Raw genomic sequence first — 21,225 nt, forward strand, 5'->3', positions numbered from 1 at the left:
CAGTGGTAGAGCGTTCACCTCTGGTGCTTTTGGTCCCGGGTTCGATCCCAGCTCCCTCGAAGTGAACTTTGTGGTGGAGAAACAGCGTGTGTCATAGCTCACCGACTCACTGACAATGACTGATTTAACACATTTGATAACAGCGCGTGTAATAGCTGATTTATACGCAGTTGATATAGCGTGTATACCTGTAGATAAGTGGGTAGCGTGTGTAACAGTTGTTCTAAAAATTCTGTGGTCAAGTCGCACCCCAGACTGAATTACATTTTCTTTCAAGGAATTAAACATTATAAATGATGTTCGCGTTCGGTGCTGAAAGAGATTTATCTTATGAAGGAAGAAAAACCAAGACAGGTCCAGGGGCAGGGGGAAAGACGCAGACTATGTGTTAAAATTTAAATTATTCCCATGTCTTTTGCTCTTTCCTTTCCCTCTTTCCTTTTTTTCCCATTTTGTTAAGCTTTCTATACTTTTTCGGTCTCTGCATGATGCGTATTATTATTTTCGTTTTCCTTGCATTAATTTCTCTCTCTTAGAACTTAACGTGAATGGAATTTCTGCAGATTTATCTCGTGGTTGTTTCTCTAACTGATGCTCTCAGATAGCAATACTTTTCCCTCCAAATGGAGGAATATGCAAGGCTACTGTACCATACGCGCACAACCCCTATGGGACTTTGATAGTGAGTTGCGCAGTTTGAACAATACGCACGGATAAACCAGGCTTGCATTTATATTTATTAAAATCTCATATTAGGACTTATTCCACAATACAAACTTTTAACAAATGCGCCTTTTAAAATCCTGTACTTCTTCTTCTTCTTCTTCTTCTTCTTCTTATTATTATTATTATTATTATTATTATTATTATTATTATTATTATTATTATTATTATTATTATTATTATAGCCATAGCCATATGGAGCAATTATCTCGGCCAACTTGGTCGGGCCGCGGTTGCTCAGTGGTAGAGCGTTCACCTCTAGTGCTTGGGTTCCGGGTTCGATATCAGCCCAAACCAAGTGAACTTTGTGGTTGAACTGTGTGAGTGGGTTTTCTCGGTGTTCTCCCGTTTCCTTCCACTTTACTCATTCCACCATTTCATTCATTACTCATCATCATCTCCATCTCCTTTAGCCTAACCGGCATAACTGCGGGACGTAAAACTCAAAGATTTCATTTCGGCCAACTTGGTTAATACACACCATTCATCAACGGGTAGTTGTACAAATGAGTCTTTTACAACAGTTGTTAGCTCAATCGGTAGAGCGCTGACTCATAGATTCAAGGGTTGTAAGTTCGAAGCTAATCCGAGTAAAAAGATTTTTTTCTGATTTAATCCTTCAGATGGAAATGTTTCTCTATTCACTTTTATCTCGTAATTCTGGATAGAGATGTTTGGATGTGGAAAAAGATACTAGAATATAAGGAAAGAAAGATAAATTACGTGATATCTTTTGCAATTTTTAACTATATTTTCACCTATCTACGACGTTTCTGAAAGTTCAGACTTCTATATCTCCTTTCCGCTCTCTTTCGTGTCCTTTAACTACGTAATTACTAGACTTATTTCATAAATCTCATAGATATATATTGCAGATGTATCTCTTTCTCTTCTCTCTATATCATGTCTGGAGATAAATGTTTTGACAACACGTTACAGACACGATTTCCAAAAAAACAATACGATCTACGATATCAGTGATACATGTTGTGGTGTTTAACTTAACATATAAATAATAAATCGAAAAGCTGAGAATACGAATTTTAAACAGAGATACCAGTGCACTTATGCTTCAAATCTGTGTCTTTACTCCCTATACCTATGTTAATTCTCTAGTCAAAATAAAAACTCTTCAAAATTAATCACAAATTCTTATACAACTATCCCTTCCTTGGAACACCGCGCGGTCACATACCCGTCACGGCGATGTAACGGTATTTTGGTTACGAGGATAAAAATACGCATACGTCAGAAGTCCCTAAAACGTATGAAAAATTGCAACGAAACTTCGTACTGGGACTATTCGCAAAACAATAAATGAATCGTGTTTTAATTTTTGCGGAAAAACAGTGTTGGGGCTTAGGCCCCATCCGAAATCAGAATTAATAATACCGTAATAGCGAAGGAAGTAGTGAACCGAAGGAAATAATTTTGTGTAGACATTATACAGGGTGGTCGTGCATCAATGACGGAAAATTCGGGAGATGAATCTACAGGTAAAAACAAGCAAAAATGTCATATGAACATTATGTAAATGCGGCTTCGTTTGGACGCTAGAGGCGTCTGAAATGTCACCTTCCGAGGTGGCAATTTGCAATATCACAAGAACGGAAAGAAATACGAATGTCGGGTCAAAAGATATCAAAGGAAACCCCATCCGAAGAATCCAATTATGCATAAGTGATGGCAAAGCAGTGGCGGCCCAAGGAGCACAAAGAAAGTGAATGAAACGCTGAGAAAATTTCTAGCACAGATGTTAATCTCGGATGAGGCATTCATACGGGATGGCATCACAAATGTCCGCAATGACCATCGATGAACATCCAACAACCCGCATGCAATTGTAGAAACGAAGCTTCATCAGCGTTTCCAATTCCATGTGTTGGTTGGTATTATTGATGACGACGTTGTGAAACAACACTTCTTACCACAGTGATTGAACGCATGCAATATCGTATCTCTAGTTTTAACCTAGGGCCTAACGGCACGGCAGTGTATGTAGTTTATGCGTGATGGCGTCCTTCCCATTCATGTCCCACTATTCGTGCATATCTGAACGAAAAAATTCCACGCAGGTAGATAGATCATGAAAGCAAAGGAGTATGGCCCCCACGTTCACCCGACCTTAATACCCTAGACTTTTTTCCTGTGGGGTTACATGAAGAGTCTTGTGTATACATGTCTCGTGCTTGGCATTGAAGATCTTCGCTAGCGCGTATGAACTGCATTTGCCACACTACGGCAAACTCCATCGTTATTGCCAAAAGTCAGAGAATCCTTACGCCATCGTGTAGCTGTCTGTCTCGAAGAATAAGGAGGACATATTGAACACCTTCTTTAAGACAGCATTATGTTGACCACGGTAAGTACAATACCTCTTGTTTTTACAGTACACTGGGCCTCATTTTCCTTACGAGTTTTGTACTATTTGCACGTATCAACACTAAGAGTGTTTAACAGTTTCTTTGTAGCTCCCTTGCACCGTCACTGTTCCGCAGTACGTGCGCATAATTGGATTCTTCGAATGGGGTTTCCTTTGATATCTTTTGACCCGATATTCTTATTTCTCTCCGTTACAAAGATACTTTATTCCTACATTCCACTTCCCATAGTGTCCCTACAGCGTAGCCATTATTGCCTTTGTTCATTAACATTTGTTGCTGCATGTTTCAAGTAACATTCCCTCGTACAATTTTTCAGTGTAAATTGTTCACTTTTCTCCACGTTACATTCACTTTCTTTGTGCCCCCTCTTGCGCCGCCACTCTTTCGCTATCACTTATGCATAATTGGATTCTTCGGATGGGGTTTTCTTTGATATCTTTTGACCCGACATTCGTATTTTTCTCCGTCTTTTTGATATTGCAAATTGCCGCCTCGGAAGGTGACATTTCAGACGCCTCTAGCGTCCAAGCGAATCCCCATTCACCCAATGTTCATATGACATTTTTTGCTTCTTTTTGCCTGTAGATTCATCTCTCGAATTTTCCTTCATTGATGCACGACCGCCCTGTATAGACCTTATGTAAAATAAGCCCTTTCGTCTTTCTGAAGTAACCCTTTCAGTTTTGCTTCAAACTTGGCAGGCAAGAGCAAACTGGAAAAAAATCGACAAGTCTTTTTGTTTATGCGCATAAACATTCTAAGGGTTAAACGTGCCTCCTGAAATACTCAAATTTCAACATTTTGGGTGGGGGATTTTGAAACCTAAAACCGTTCTTATGCAGAACATAAAAAACCCGTATTCGTTTATTTCTTTTCGTATTGTCCATATGCAAAGTTATGTTGCAATTCTTCATGTCCGTTACACACATCTGACAACTGTTTCTAGCACTTTTGATATTTCGTGATCAAATGTTTGGAGGGATCCGTGCCCACCCAACATTTTTTCGAAGAAAATACGAAACCCGTATTCCTTCATTTGATGTTATACAGTATCTGTGCAGAATTTTATTCACTTCGGTTCACTTTAATTTGCCTTTCGAGCGTTAACTTTCAGAATTTTGGGTGGGAGCTTTTGCCACGTAAAACCGTTTTTCTGTAGAAAATAAAAAAACCGTATCCGTTTACTTTTTGCGTATTGTCCATGCACAAAGTTTCGTTGCAATTCTTCATGTCCTTCACACAAATCTGACGTCCTGCTACAAGTACTTTAATATTTCGTGATCAAATGTTGGAAGGGGTCCGTGCACCACCCAACCCTTTTTTCTCGGAAAATGCGAAATCCGTATTATCATTTTACGTCTGCAATATCTGCGAACAATTTCATCCAATTGATTCACTTCTTTTTTGCTTGTCGGACGTCAACGTTAAAAATTTTGGGTGGGTATTTTTGCAACCTAAAACCGCTTTTACGCAGAACATACAAAATCCGTATTCGTTTATTCTTTGCGTATTGTCCACACACAAAGTGTCGTTGCAATTCTTCATATCCTTTACACACATCTGACATACTGTTACTAGCACTTTTGATATTTCGTGATCAAATGTTTGGAGGGATCCGTGCCCACCCAACATTTTTGCGAAGAAAATACGAAACCCGTAGTAGTAGACCCCCGCGTTGGCCCGAATGACTCATCCTCACTCTCTTTTATGACCGGGATTTTTGATATTCGTTCCCTTTTACGGCTAAGATGAGTGCTTTGGTACCTCGATTCTGATTGGCTGATAGAGGTCACGTGACTTTAGGCCCCGCCCACGCGGGAAATTCAAATTTTTCAGGTCACGTGGTATGACGTCATGAGTCACCCCGCGGGGAAATCCCTCACTCTAGATTTTTGAAATTTGTTCCCTTTTATGGCTAAGATGAGTGATTCTGATTGGTTGACAGCTGTCACGTGATCTTAGACCCCTGGGATATTTGAAAATTCGTTCCCTTTTACGGTAAGATGAATCCTTTGGTACCACGATGTTGATTGGCTGATAGAGGTCACGTGATCTTAGGCTCAGGGATTTTTTAAAATTCGTTCCCTTTTATGGGTAAGATGAGTGGTTTGGTACCTTGAATTTGATTGGTTGATAGCGGTCACATGATCTTAGACCCTGGGATTTTGAAATTTGGATATCCTCTTTGATGAGTACTTTGGTACTACGATACTGATTGGCTGATAGAGGTTACATGATCTTAGACCCGCTACACGGTGAACAGGTCACATGGTATGACGTCATGTTTTACCCTTGCGGGGAAATTCATTACTAATTCGTTTTTTTTTACGGGTAAGATGAGTGCTTTGGTACCTGAGGTCACGTGATTTTAGGTCCTAGGATTTTTGAAATTAGGGTGTCCTTTCTGATGTATACTTTGGTATCTCGATTCTGATTGGTTGATAGAGGTCACATGATTTTAGACCCGCCACACGGTGAACAGATTACATGGGAAATAACCTCACTCATTTGTTTTATTTTATGTGTAAGATGAGTACTTTGGTACCACGATTTTGATTGGGTTGATAGAAGTCACGTGATCTTAGCCCCAGCCCATGCGGGAAATTCAGAGTGATATGATGGCGATCCACCATTGACCAGGGATTTTAGAATTTTGTTCCCTTTTATTGTTACTGTACTGAAGTTCATCTTAAATATTATCGTTTCCTTTTATGTGCAAGATGGTTGTTACCTTGTATGTTTACGTATGAAGATCCTGTACTTGAATTAGCGTGTCTCTAAAAGAATACATTTATTCTCTAATGATGAAAGAGGGTCCCGTTCTTGTCGCATGTAGATTTCTTATAACACATTGTTGTGAGTTTAAGCGATTTATTGCTCAGTAAGCGCTTCATTAATGGAAACAGTGTTGCCAGATTTGTCTTACCGAAACTGCTCCGCTTCTTTTCGAAACGGTTCCGCAGAGTGCAAGAAATTTTAAACTAAAATTTTTTCGAACTAAAAAAAATTTCAAAACTAAAAAATTTTCAAACAAAAAATTTTCGAACTAAAAATTTTGAAACAAAAATTTCAAAAAAAATTCGAACTAAAAATTTTAAACTAAAAACTTTCGAACTAAATTTTCAAATTAAAAAAATTTTCGAACTAAAATAATTAAATTTTCGAACCCCAAAAAAAATCGAACTAAAAAAAATTTAAAAATTTTCGAACGAAAAAACAAACTAAACTAAAAACTTTCGAACTAAATTTTCAATTCAAAATTTTTCTAACTAAAAATTTTTTTAAAAAAATTTCGAATCAATTTTTAAAACAAGTTTTGAACTAAAGATGTAAACCACATTTGAAAATTTTCGAATCAATTCTTTTTTGAACTAAATTAAAAACCAAATTTTGGACACTATAAAATTCTTTAATTAATTTTTCGAACAAAATCGTGTAAACCAAATCTTGGATATATTTTCCACCTTAAAATTTCAAGATTACCATGATTTGAAAACAAGTGTTCAGGGTTTCAAGAAATAATAAAACATATTTTTTTTTCAACTTGTTGTATTTTAACGAAAGGTATGTGGTCTTCTCATACAAGGTGATTAACATAATAAATACAGGATCTAATTCATGAATATGTTGGACGTGTCATCATCTTCGAATCTTGTAGACGTATCCTGTAAAGAAAAAGAAGAAACAACGGATTACTTTATGAATTTCTTTTTTCCTGAAACAATAAAAACGAGTCAATATTGATAAGAGAGAAATAGAACTTACTCGTAAATGATGGATCTGTTTAGGCTCATCTTCATCCTCGGGTACGAGATGACAGCTTTTCTACCACTGATGGATGTTTATGAACTCTTCTGGGTACTGCATTTTTCTAGGTGTTGCTGCTTTATGGTCAAGATTTCCCCTTGGATACGAGATGACTACATTTCTTCCACTGATGGTGATGTTGATGGTTTATGAACACTTGTGGGTACTTCATTTTTTTCTTCTTGGTGTTGCTGCTTTATGGTTAAGGAGTGGAAAAAGGAAAAAGGAAAAAAGAAATGGCGGCCTTATTGGGTATTTACAGTTTTTTCTTCTTCATCTTCTTTTTCCAGTTCCAACTTCTGTTTTTTAACATACCCGTACGGAACCGTATCATAGGAATTGAGTTCTTTAAATCGACGTTTTGTGTACTGGATACTGTACATTTTTTCTTCTTTGCGTGTGACGATGGTATGGTCTTTGGTCCTGCATATTTTATGGGGGATAGTTATGGTGACTTGTCCACGGCATTGATTTGTAATCATTTCTTTTAGCGTGTTGAAATTTAATTGTTGTCCTGCACCATAGTTTAATGTAAATCCTCTAATTTTACAAATGTAGCTGGTGACGTTGGTATCCGGATTGTATATTTCTAGGCTGTAATTTTTCGGTCCTCCACTGACAAATGTCTTGATGTATGCTCGTGGTCCATAAGACTCCATCTCGTCCGATAAGCATCCCAAGTACGTTGAAGGTTCAATGGTTGGCTCCCCGGGCTTTTCTGTAAATATCACAGAATCCGTGTCGAAATATAAAACACGTTCCTGCAACATTTCCAGGTACTTGTACAGTTCCAGACGTGCCTGACATGTTGTAAATGCACCTAACACGACATTGGTGTTTCGGTTTTGAACAGGCACATGTTCATTGTACTCCCAGAACGCATACAACATCGTATCATTGATGGGTACAATTTGATGGAGTTTAATGTCGGGGGAAGTGAGTTTTTCATAAAATTCTTCCGGACGATCAATAATTGTGGTCTGGCTAAAGTTTGATCTTTGCGAAAGTTTTCCCCAAAGAGCGTTAACACAAAGCTTAGATAAACTTCGTGCAGGATTATTTTCAATTTTGGTCGGATCCAATGCAATACCTTCACGCTCCAGGACGTTTTGTATGAATTTTGTTTTGTCTTCTTCGGTCACACAGGAACTGGGCCAGCCAGACGCTTCCATTTTCGATTTCAAAAATGTATTGATATATTCCGTGAACAAGCCACCTGTTTTCGTGATGGGATCATATTGTTCAATGTCATAATCCCAAATTTCAAAGATTTCCACCGGTTGATATCCTAATTCTATTGCTTTCTGTATTTCATATGATACCCATGTTCCAGTGAGGCATCGCTCCTGGTCGTTGTGTGTACACGTTGCTGTAGGGTCTGGGTTCATTTCTTCGGCACACGCAGCACACAGTGGAAAGAGTAGTTTCTTGTTGCATCGGTAAGGCAGGAGACCATGATAAAGATGTTGACTTGGTAATATCGTCATTTTGATCAGACCATTGACTTTATTTATTGGTGGTATATTTTCATCACCCTGTAGATAAATTCTAGAATGTCCTACAGGGTATTTAGCACACTTATTTATGTAAGGATAAAGCGAGACAATATCGAAATATTTTATTACTTCTCCTGCTTTTTCGTCGACTTGGTGGTACAATTTCACGCAATTGGTCCTTCCTCCAAAAAAGCTATCTCTTGGATTTAATGGTCTGCGGTTCATGTACGGGTGATTCGTCAGATACGTCGCCATTGCAGGATTTTGTTTCAAGAACTGATTAAATTCACACTCCCACATTTCATGTGCAATGTACCCCAATTCACGCAGTCTTGCATTTTTTCGTTGCGTTCGTTCATAACGGAATTCCATAGTGTCTTCTGGATTGCCATAGATGGGCTGATTACGGCCTGTAGTAAAACATACTTTACACCCGTGATAAAAGCAGCCGGCATGCTCGTAGATGTGCTCCTCTAACGTCTCAGGATCTTGGTAGTAACCATCAACATGGAATCCCGCAATAAACACTTCTTTTTGTCGGGCCGCATGTAAGATTTGTTTTCCTTCGGTTTTTTCAATGTAGGCCAGCCATTGCATTGCAGCGATTGATTGGGTACTTCTCCATCGATAGCCATGTGCCGGTAGAATTCCAATAGTGTTGGGTTTAAGGAAATTCCGGCGGAATACTAAATTGGAAGCACTGGCAATCGTGATTGTCTCCAAGAAGGGATTCACTTTGGTTTCTGTTTCAAATGACGTCATAAATAAAACACATGCTTGTCGCAGCACATTGACATCTTGAATACAATACTTGATAATTTCTTTCTGAAAATCAAACGTGTCATTACGATGATTGTTGTACCACTGCATGAACTTGTTCCTGTCTTCGACGGTCATTTCATCTGCACCATAATACTTTGTTTCTGGAAGTGGTCCAATATACGATTGATTCTCCTTGGTGTTGAAGAAATGCGGGAAGTATCCTTTAGTTGCGGGTAAATTGAACGCTTTTGACAATTTACTTAATGCCATAGGTAGGAAGTTCAACGAGTCAATGAACGTCAGATTATTCAAGGTTAAACTCAGTATCTTGGTCCCATTTAATATGACGTCAGGTCTCCATTGGCATTGTTCTACCATGGTCTTTAAAATGAAATGTCCATCGTAGCCCTTCGAGTTGTGAGCGAGACAGAAAATCCTATTTATATTGGGACGACGTTCCCGCAAGTACTGGAGAAAATTATAAACTGGATCGTCTCCTTGGAAAATATGTTGGCGCTGACCACACGTACTGCAAGAATGCTGGATATTAGCGTTTTCAACACATGCATAACATACTTGTTGTGCAACCAATAAATTTGGAACGTGTACATACATATTATCATCAATATTTTTGTCCTGCATAGATTCTATATCATAGAAAATCAATAAGGCTTTCTTTGCGTGCATGAGTGATGGAACACCAGGTTTCAAACATTGTCGATCGGGAAGCATAAAACATTGATGTGACCCTGGAACAATCTTCTTACATACATTGCAAAAGATCTCATTACAATCATGAATGCGTTGTCCACTTCGTACAAAAGAATAAACTCTGTAGCATTTAGTACATTGCTTCACCATTTTGCATACAGGTTCCCCATGATGATATACAATATTACGATGATTGTTAAAACATTCTTCGCCGTAAAATTGACGATTGCAGTCGTTGCACAATATCGGCGTTTGATTCGTGTCGCATAGAGGTCTCTGTAAGCATTTGGAGCATGTTACAGGACAATTTTTCACATGTTCATTACGTTTACTATACTTTTTATGGCACGCCTCACAGTAGAACTTGGTTGCAAAACAAGCAGTTAAAGATTGGATGATGTCAAAGTGTCCAGCCAAACAAATCAAATTTATGGGAGTGCGATTTTCATCGTTTGGCCCCTCGTACATGATGTCACGGCCTGTGAAACTGGTGTACACTGTAATTTTATATTCTTTGAGGTATGACTGGAATTGTCGTATTTCATTTACACTGGCACCATGATCCAAATTGACTCCTGCATTTGAACACAATGCATCGACCTCATCGTCCACAACATATTTCGATTGGCGTTGATACTGCTTATAACGTTGCACATCTACATTCTTATATGCCTTCAGGCCAATAGCAATGACAAGGGCGTACGCCAGGCACCTTGAATCTTGATTTTGTACACGTACAATCCCTCGCTTGCTTCGTAACAATTCTTCATTTTGAAGTACTCCTTGCCGCAAACCGCCGCCGTAGCCACGTGGAATATCCACACGATGGAAATGAACGGTAAATGGCTCGTGCAGGAGAAATGCATTGTTACTTTGTAAAACTCTTTCGAACGAGGCCCACATTGTTTCCAGTGTTAGGTTTCGGGCTTGGCGAAAACTCACCCAAAATGGTTTATTCGTGTTCCGTGGCGATATTACTGATAAACCAACCATCGCCTCATCGTCGACATTGGCTAAGAAATGGTCCAGCATTGCTTGGAAACTGTTGTGTACATACTGTATGATATCGGTTCCTACGGGTGGTGCGTTGAATTGAATTTCGAGCATTCTGCCCTCAATGTTAAATCGTCTATAATGACGAGTGATTTCATTGCGAACAGTAAAACCCGATTCGGCCATGGTTAAAAATGAAAACAAACAAACAGGTACGGTAAAACAAATATGTAATGGGAAAAAAGGAATTGAGCAGCGTGAATTTACTACAAAAGAAAAGAAGAAGGAAAAATCTTAATCACTTGATAAACAGGAAATCATAACATTCATGATAAATTCTTAACTAAGTAATTCATGTAAAGGTCCTGAGTTTGATTCCTGGCGGTGACGTTCAGAATCTCATTATGAAAGCACGTGTACTAGAAATCAAAGTTTTTTTTAAATAATTATGTTACTGAAATGAGTGTTTTATTGCAGTCAAACTCGAGATCATTACATCAGCATTTAACTGACCTATCATTCTATAGTGATAAAAAGAATGCATGAAATGAATGAATGTTTCATCAGTATTGAGATGTGACAAAGTACGCGTAAGCATTTTTTCCACTCACAACGACCTTTAAATGATGTGTTTGCAAGTTGAAGAGACTCATCGAACATTAACGTTACGCATACGTAATTGTCAAAACAAAATCTGTATAGCGTATTTTTTTTATTATTATTGTGACTAAGCGGTTAGCGTACATGGTTCGGACGTGGAAGGCCCTGGTTCAATCCTCGGTGGGTTTGCTTTCCACGTCGGGGCATGTCAAGCCTTTTCTGTAATTTAATATTCTCACGCGTTATCATACATTCTTTTCAAAACTAAGCTAAATGGTTGACGTACACACCTCATAATACATAAACGTACATAAATCGTCTATAATGACGAGTGATTTCATTACAAACAGTAAAACCCGATTCGGCCATGGTTAAAAATGAAAACAAACAAACAGGTACGGTAAAACAAATATGTAATGGGAAAAAAGGAATTGAACAGCGTGATTTTACTACAAAAGAAAAGAAGAAAGAAAAATCTTAATCACTTGATAAACAGGAAATCATAACATTCATGATAAATTCTTAACTAAGTAATTCATGTAAAGGTCCTGAGTTTGATTCCTGGCGGTGACGTTCAGAATCTCATTATGAAAACACGTGTACTAGAAATTAAAGTTTTTAAAAATAATTATGTTACTGAAATGTGTGTTTTATTGCTGTCAAACTCGAGACCATTGCATCAGCATGTAACTGACCTACCATTCTATAGTGATAAAAAGAATGCATGAATGAATGTTTCAACAGTACTGAAATGTGATAAAGCACGCGTCAGCATTTCTTTTTTCTACTCACAACGACCTTTAAATGATGTGTTTGCAAGTTGAAGAGATTCACCAACCACATTACACATACGTAATTGTCAAAACAAAATCTGTATAGCGTAAATCTTTTAACCAAATATTCATGCACTCTTTTTTATTTAAGCGGTTAGCGTACATGCTTCTAACGTGGAAGGCCCTGGTTCAATCCTCGGTGGTGTTTGCTTTCCACGTCGGGGCGCTGTCAAACCTTTTCTGAAATGCAATATTCTCACGCGTTATCATACATTCTTTTCAAAACTAAGCTAAATGGTTGACGTACACACCTCTGGCCCAGGTTCAATCCCAGGTGGTTGTTCGAATATCACGTTAAGCTGAAGGAACGCTAAACTAAAACAATGGTTTCAAACGGTATCGAGCCATATTATTCTCAAGCATAGTTTCTGAAATTTTGTAATGCATTCTTTTCAAAACTAAGCGCACACATCTTTGACCATGGTTCAATTCCCGACGGGAGTTCACATTCAACATTAAGCTGAAGGGACGCTAAACATATCATTTATCGTGCTTAGTTTTAATGTGTGGGGGTTCCTGATTCGTACTCCCACTTTCCCATTCCACTAATTCCTTCATAGTCTAAATATTTCGTACTAAAAGTAAAACAGTGTATGAGTGATCCACCCCCACAAATATAAAATAAAAATGATTTTCGAATCTTGTGTGAAAAATAAAATCTCACTGAACTTACCTCAAATTCAATGAACAAAAAGTCGGTGTAGTAAAACTTAAATGAAGACACTTCAAAAAACAGACCTTCTCACTCGATAGTTGAGAGTGGTGTAGGATTTGAAAAATGAAATTTAGATTTTTATTTAGGTCGCTGCGAAAACGATGTCATCATCAACCAATCAGAAACGAGGAAATTTATAAAATGAAATCACAACGAACCAATCAAAACGCTCGCTGCTTTTGTCATGAATCACGAACGAAAACGATGTGTAACAATCGATCGTGACGTCATTCACGTTTCTCAATAGTTACAACATCTAGTATCATGACATCATCCCAAAATGCTTTCTGCCAGGATCATGTCACTACTTGTCGTAAATTGTAACAACATTTCATTTTCCTCATATTCCATACGAAAATATCAATGTTTCTTTTTTCATGAATCATGCTGACACGTTCGTAGTAAAACAAAAGTAATACGATCCGCTGACGCTTGCATTTTCAATCATATGTGCTTCTATGTCAACACACAAAAAAAAAGTCTATCAGCATTTTATTTTAATCCACGTTACACTGCCAGATTTATTTTCTTAAAGTATAAGTGTATCATTTTCAAGAACCATGGTTCGAAACCCACCAAGCACGATTAAAACCGAATTCATTCATAGCTAAGCGGTTAGCACACACGTCTTTGGTTTGAAAGACCTGAGTTCGATTCCTGGAGAAACATTTCTTAGGATTTTTCTTAAACGGTTTAAATTTCTAGTTCGAAAATTTTAAAAGTTTAGTTCGATAAATTTTGATTTGAAAATTTAGCTCGAAAGTTTTTAGTTTAAAATATTTTTTTCGAAAAATTTTTAATTTTTTTAGTTCGAACTTTTTTTGGGTTCGAAAATTTAATTTTTTTTTAGTTCGAAAAATTTTTTGATTTGAAAATTTGGTTCGAAAGTTTTTAGTTTAAATTTTTTTCGAAAAAATTTGTTTAAATTTTTTAGTTCGAAATTTTTTTGAAATTTTAGTTTCAAAATTTTGTTCGAAAATTTTTGTTTGAAAATTTTTGTTTAAAATTTTTTTAGTTTTGAAATTTTTTTAGTTCGAAAAATTTTTAGTTTAAAATTTCTTGCACTCTACGGAACCGTTTCGAAAAGAATCGGAGCAGTTTAGGTAAGAAAAATCTGGCAACACTGTTTCCATTAATGAAGCGCTTACTGAGCGTTTAAAAAAAATCGCTTAAACTTACAACAATGTGTTATAAGAAATCTACAAGTGACAAGGATGGACCCCTCTTTCACCATTGTTCCTTTCAGAGACATAGGCTACTAATTCAAGGACTAGGATCTCCATACGTAAACATATAAGGCAAGCTGTCTCTCCATCAAAGTAAGAAAGCTGGTAATCATCTTATCTGTCAAAGAGAACGGTAATATTTAATGTAAACTTTAGTACAATATCGTGATACCGAAAAGGGTTATTTAAGGAGGGGTTGAACCCTCTATTGTAGCAAAAAGGATAACCATGAAAAAAGGGGACAAATTCTAAAATCCTGGTCTAGGATGGATCGCCGTCATAGCACTCTGAATTTCTCGCATGAGCTGTGGCTAAGATCATGTGACTTCTATCCTCCAATCAAAATCGAGGTACCAAAACATTGATCTTACCCATAAAATGAAACAAATGAGTGAGGGATTTCCATGTAACCTGTTCACCGTGTGGTGGGTGTAAATCGTGTGACCTCTATCAGCCAATCAGTATCGTGGTACCAAAGTACTCATCAGAGAAAATATCCGTAAAAGGAAACGATTTTCGAAAATCCTAGGACCTAAGATCACGTGACCTCTGTCAGCCAATCTGCATCGTGGTACCAAAGCATTGATGTTACCCATAAAAGGGAACGAATTTCAAATATCCCAGGGCCTAAGATCGCGTGACATCTGTCAACCAATCAGAATCAGGTATCAAAGCACTCATCTTACCCGTAAAAGGAAACAAATTTCAAAAATCCTGGTGATGGATTTCCCTGCGGGGTGACTCATGACGTCATACAACGTGACCTGAAAAATTTGAATTTCCGGCGTGGGCGGGGCCTAAAGTCACGTGACCTCTATCAGCCAATCAGAATCGAGGTACCAAAGCACTCATCTTAGCCGTAAAAGGGAACGAATATCAAAAATCCCGGTCATAAAAGAGAGTGAGGATGAGTCATTCGGGCCAACGCGGGGGCCTACTACTCCCGTATTCCTTCATTTGATGTTATACAGTATCTGTGCAGAATTTTATTCACTTCGGTTCACTTTAATTTGCCTTTCGAGCGTCAACTTTCAGAATTTTGGGTGGGAGCTTTTGCCACGTAAAACCGTTTTTCTGTAGAAAATAAAAAAAAACCTTATCTGTTTACTTTTTGCGTATTGTCCATGCACAAAGTTTCGTTGCAATTCTTCATGTCCCTCACACAAATCTGACGTCCTGCTACAAGCACTTTAATATTTCGTGATCAAATGTTGGAAGGGGTCCGTGTACCACCCAACCCTTTTTTCTCGGAAAATGTGCAATCCGTATCCCCATTTTACGTCTGCAATATCTGCGGACAATTTCATCCAATTCATTCACTTCTTTTTTGATTGTCGGACGTCAACGTTAAAAATTTTGGGTGGGTATTTTTGCAACCTAAAACCGCTTTTACGCAGAACATACAAAATCCGTATTCGTTTATTCTTTGCGTATTGTCCATACACAAAGTGTCGTTGCAATTCTTCATATCCTTTACACACATCTGACATACTGTTACTAGCACTTTTGATATTTCGTGATCAAATGTTTGGAGGGGTCCGTGCCCCACCGAACCGTTTTTCCAGAAACATAGGAAACCCGTATTTTCTTTTTAAGTCGTCAATATCTGTGCACACTTTCATTCACTTCGGTTCACTTCTTGCCTTTCGGACGTCAACATTCAAAATTTCGGGTGCGGGTCTTTTCCTCCTAAAACCGTTTCTCCGTAGAACAAAAATCCCGTATTCGTTTGTTTTTTGCGTATTGTACATACACAAAGTTATGTTGCAATTCTTCATGTGCTTTACACACATTTGACACAATGTTACTTTTACTTTTGATATTCCTTGATCAAAGCTTTGGAGGGGTCCGAGGCCCACCCAACCCTTTTTTTAGGAAAATACGAAACCCGTATACCCTCATTTTATCTCTACAATATCTGCGCTGAATTTTATTCACTTTGGTTCACTTCATTTTGCCTTACGGGCGTCAATTTTCAAAATTTTGTGTAGGATCTTTTCCCCCTAGACCGTTTTTTCTGCAGAAAATAAAAAAACAGTATTAGTTAATTTTTTGCGCATTGACCATACACAAAGCTTCGTTGCAATTCTTCATGTCCTTTACACACATGTGACATACTGTTAGCAGCACTTTTGATTTTTCGTAATCAAAGGTTTTGAGGGGTCGTTGCACCACCTAACCGTTTTTTCATTAAAATACGAAACCCGCATTTCCTCATTTTATGTCTACAGTATCTGTGCACAATTTCACTCACTTCGGTTGATTTCTTTTTTCCTTTCGGTCACCAATTTTCAAAATTTTGGGAGTGGGATTTTGTCCTCTAAAATAGTTTTTCTAAAGAACATAAAAAAATCCATATTCGTTTATTTTTTGGAGTATTGTCCATACACAAAGCTATGTTGCAACCCTTCATGTCCTTTACACACACATGACATAATATTACTAGCACTTTTGATATTCCTTGATCAAAGGTTTGGAGGGGTCCGTGCCCCACCCAACCCTTTTTTCAGGAAAATACGAAACCCGTATCCTCATTTTATGTCTACAATATCTGTGCACAATTTCATTACTTCGGTTCACTTCTTGCCTTTCGAGCGTCACTTTCATAACTTTGGGTTGGGGCTCTTACCCCCTAAAACCGTGCCTCCGCAGAACGTAAGAAACCCGTTTCCTTTTATTTTTTGCGTATTGTCCATACACAAAGTCATGTTGCAATCTTTATGTCCTGTACATGCATCTGATATACTGTTACTAGCACTTTGGATATTTCGTGATCAAAGTTTTGGGTGGGTCCTTTACCCACCCAACCGTTTTTTTAGGAATATTATAAACCCGTATTGCCTCATTTTACGTTGACAATATCTATGCACAATTTCGTTGATTTCGATTCACTTGTATTCGCCTTTCGGGCGTCAACTTTATAAAATTTTTGGTTGGGCCTTTTGCCCCTAAAACTGTTTTTCCGGAGAAAATAAAAAAAAGTATTCGTTTATTTTTTTGCGTATTGTCCATACATAAAATTTCGTTGCAATTCTTCATATCCTTTACATACATCTGACATACTGTTACTAGCATATTTGATATTCCGTGATCAAATGTTTGGAGGGGTCCGTCCCCCACCCAACCGCTTTCTCCGTTAAAATTCGAAACCCGGATTCCCTCACATTACGTCTGCAATATCTCTGCACAGTTTCAATCACTTTGGTTCAGTTGTTCTTGCCTTTCGGGTGTCAGCTTTGAAAATTTTGGGATTGGCTTTAATATTAAACCTTTACATTATGTATTTTTTTTTCTTTTTCATGAAATTCTTCTTCCGGCATTGAAGGAGAGAGATGGTTACCTCTGATATCTGTTTCTTGCCATTCATCTTGTTTGAACTGCTTAAGTAAGATCATTTTGTAACGTTTGATGTCATCCAACTCCGTCACAATAATAAAGCTGTCATTTTTAACAATTTGTTTTATTCTCTTATTTGCAGTTTGCCACACTGATATATTTGTTACAAAATTGAGTTTTGGTCCAACGCCTTTCGAATTCGCAACCAACCGAAGCGCCGAGCTTTCTGGGTTGCCTGCTATTGCAGGAAAAGGAAAATTGCAGGTGGTAATGCACTTTTGCAGTCGTGTATACGATAGTCCAATCCGTGAGACTGCAGGTATTTTGAAACAGGCTCCATTTCTGTAAAGAAGTCCTGAAATACAGAGCACATCATTACAGTATTAAATTCTGTCAATTTATCCAGCAAACTTTAGCTTGAAATGTTGATTTCGCATTAAAACTCCTGTCCTGTACATCATCATTGAGGAACAATAAAAGTGAAAGAAATCTTGATGATGATAGACAATCGTCAATCCTCGTCTTGGCTTCATGTTTCGTAGCGAAACTCATTAGTATCAACTACCGCATTCAGTGACTTGTTCTTGCTCCACAATCGTGTTGCACCAACTTGTTGAACTTTTCGTATTTTGTCATGTCCCTCGTGGCTTGCATCAATAATTTTCATCCAAACATCCTTTCTTTTGTAGTATTCAGACAGAACACAGCACTGGTTTCAACCACACCAAATAAGTTTCCAGCTTCAGTGATGTACAAATTAAAAGCATGAGCCACGCATTGGGTGTAAATGATTTGAGGATTATCCTTCTCTAGTAATCCTTTAACTCCTTTATAGCATCCACTCAAGTTAGAAGCTCCATCAAAAGAGCAACTTACAATATCAGACATCAAAACATTGTTGGCACAAAGTACTCTTTTAATTTCATTTTAAGTTACTTGTATTATACTGTCACTCTTCACGACAACTGCTAACAGCCGCCCAAATACTTGACCGCTTATAACGTAGAGAATTACTATAGTAGGCTGATTTAGCACTGAAACATCTTAAATAGAATCAGCCATTATGCTGAAAATGCCCGCTTTCTTGGCGTCTTCCACTGTTTTCTCCTGCAATTTTGTAAAAGTTTTTGATAGAAAATAAATTTTTAAAAATGCGCTGTTTTTCCATTTTTGAGTTTTCAAATATAGACCTAAAAGATGTATTAATATCTGTAAGGGACCAATCAGCCCGTGGCTAAATATGGACCAAGTTACAAACCAGACCCCAGTCTACAACGATGAAAGTGCCCCAACTGCTCAACATGATGAGAAAAGTGCCTAGGATCCCAACTGCTCAATAAAATGAAAGAAAGGGCCCCAACTGTCCAATATATTGTAAGAAGGGTCCTATGCCTCAGGTACAAACTAAATCACAATTTCTGATAATAAAAGACCATAGTGAAATATGGACCTAGCCTCAAATCCAGTAACAAAAGGACTCTATTGAAAAAGATAACTTACTGATTGATGAAAGGATGGAAGAGGAGTGAGTGTTGGCAGCATAGTAACAGTGAGCTACCGAATTATTTAGCTTTCTTGTGTTTTAGCTTTTCTCTCTTTCTTTCTTTATTGTTTCATCATTTTTTCTGAGAGGGCCTAGGCCACAATTGCAGCCTAACGGTTCTGGCCAGTCTGCCCCTGACACGCGTCTTTCTCAGTTTGTATTCTCCTGACATAGCCCAATCAAACTTTATCTATTGTTGATTTTCTCCTTACTTATAAAATTCCATTTCTACTCCTGGATCAAAGTATAGTATGAAAAGTATTCAGTGAAAAGATTAGTTTAACTTTACTGTGAGACTACATATGTGGATCTGTATACAGGGTTAGTGAAAAGTATTGGGACAGAACAATAATAACGACATGCTCGGACGGAGGAAAAATAAATGTTACAAATGGTATTATTCCAAAACCTGCCTTTGATTTGGAGTGTGGTCATCATGGAAGGCACCTTGAATTCCGCCATATTGCATATCACACAATATTGTTTTAAATATAAAAGGTTATTATTTTACACTTCAACTTAGGCTTGAATATTCCCACAAAAAAGAATGTGAACTCATTTTTTGCACATCATCTATTTGAGACAGAGTGTGCTATGTTTGACATATAGAAAAGAGTGTACCATGATAGGGCAGTAACAAAGAGATGCATAGACGGAGGAAAAGCAAATGTTACAACTTGAGTTTGGTGTAGAAACTGCGTTAAATGATTTAGTATACTTCATAGCAGACACCTTGAATTCAGCATATTGTATACCACACAATATTTTTAAATAAAAAGAGGTATGTGTTTAGTTTTGATTATGAGTTTAACGCAGTGGCAAAGCCTGAGGGGAGACAGGGTAGACAGCCATTAAACCTAAATTACTAACTTAACATTTTGCAATTTAGATTCTGAAATTAAAATTTCCTATGATTTATTCTGAGCTTTTTTAGTGCTTCCGTACGAAACACAGAAGGCAAAACGTCTCGTGAAACCTTGAACATTATTCCGCTGCAGCGTCTATTTAACTTGCATCAACTTATAGAAGCGTAAGAGAAACAACCACGTAAGAAGTCTATAAACTCGCACTGTATAAATTACCTGCAAAAAGGCGTCTGCTGTTCTGTCTACGTTTACAGGCTGCCTATCTTTATTTTAAGCTGGATTTGTAAGTGACAGAAACAGACCGTTATTTCTTCTTATTTGTTTTTATTTTAAACCATCTTTCGAGCCCCATCTATAAAATGTTAATTGTTGTAACGTATCCTTGAAGAACATTAGTATATATATATATATATATATATATATATATATATATATATATATATATATATATATATATATATATATATATAAGGGAAGTTCCCCAAAGATTACGCACTTAGTCTTTAAACACGTAACGAAAAAAAGGGAAATCACCCAGAGTGATAATTTCTATCACAAATCTTTATTCATTCCTTAAGGTCAAAATTGGAGGCAAATATAAAGACAGTGACGCAATAGTTACAACAATAGACGCATTGTTATAAAACAATGCATTTGCGCACTCTTGAAGGACTATGCGTCTAAGAGTACGCAATGTGTCCTCCAAGAGTACGCATTTGCTATGTGAGAATAATACTATTACAAGGCAGCAAACGAAGATGACATTACACAATTCAAAGAAAATTATGACAGAAATACGAAAAGAGGTACAAAGTTCTTTTGGTTTAAATGAATACAAATATAAATGTAACATCAAAAGTATTCACATTCTTAATAATGAGGGAAACCAAAAGATAGCCTACAATTAACCTAGGCCTAGATTACAAAATAGAATTGAAAACTGCCAAATTATACCAAAGTATAATTGACACTGGTTTTAAACTAAACAGAAACTTATATGCGCAAATAAAACAAATAGAACATTACAATAAAATTATGCATCTAAAATCTGACATTTATATGATCATTAGCAGCTGTCACTCTTAAAAACCCCGAGGCCCTCATAATTTGAACAGGCCTCATGCCACCACTTCTTGCAGGCATGACACTGCACTTAAACCTCGATGATGGGTTGCGTGTACTGCTCATCACATCCAGGGCAGAAGTAATTCTCGGATGAAGATCGTGGTT

Source organism: Thermobia domestica, chromosome 14 (genome assembly GCF_964235325.1).
Source record: "Thermobia domestica chromosome 14, izTheDome1.hap1.1, whole genome shotgun sequence".
Lineage (NCBI taxonomy): Eukaryota > Metazoa > Arthropoda > Insecta > Zygentoma > Lepismatidae > Thermobia > Thermobia domestica.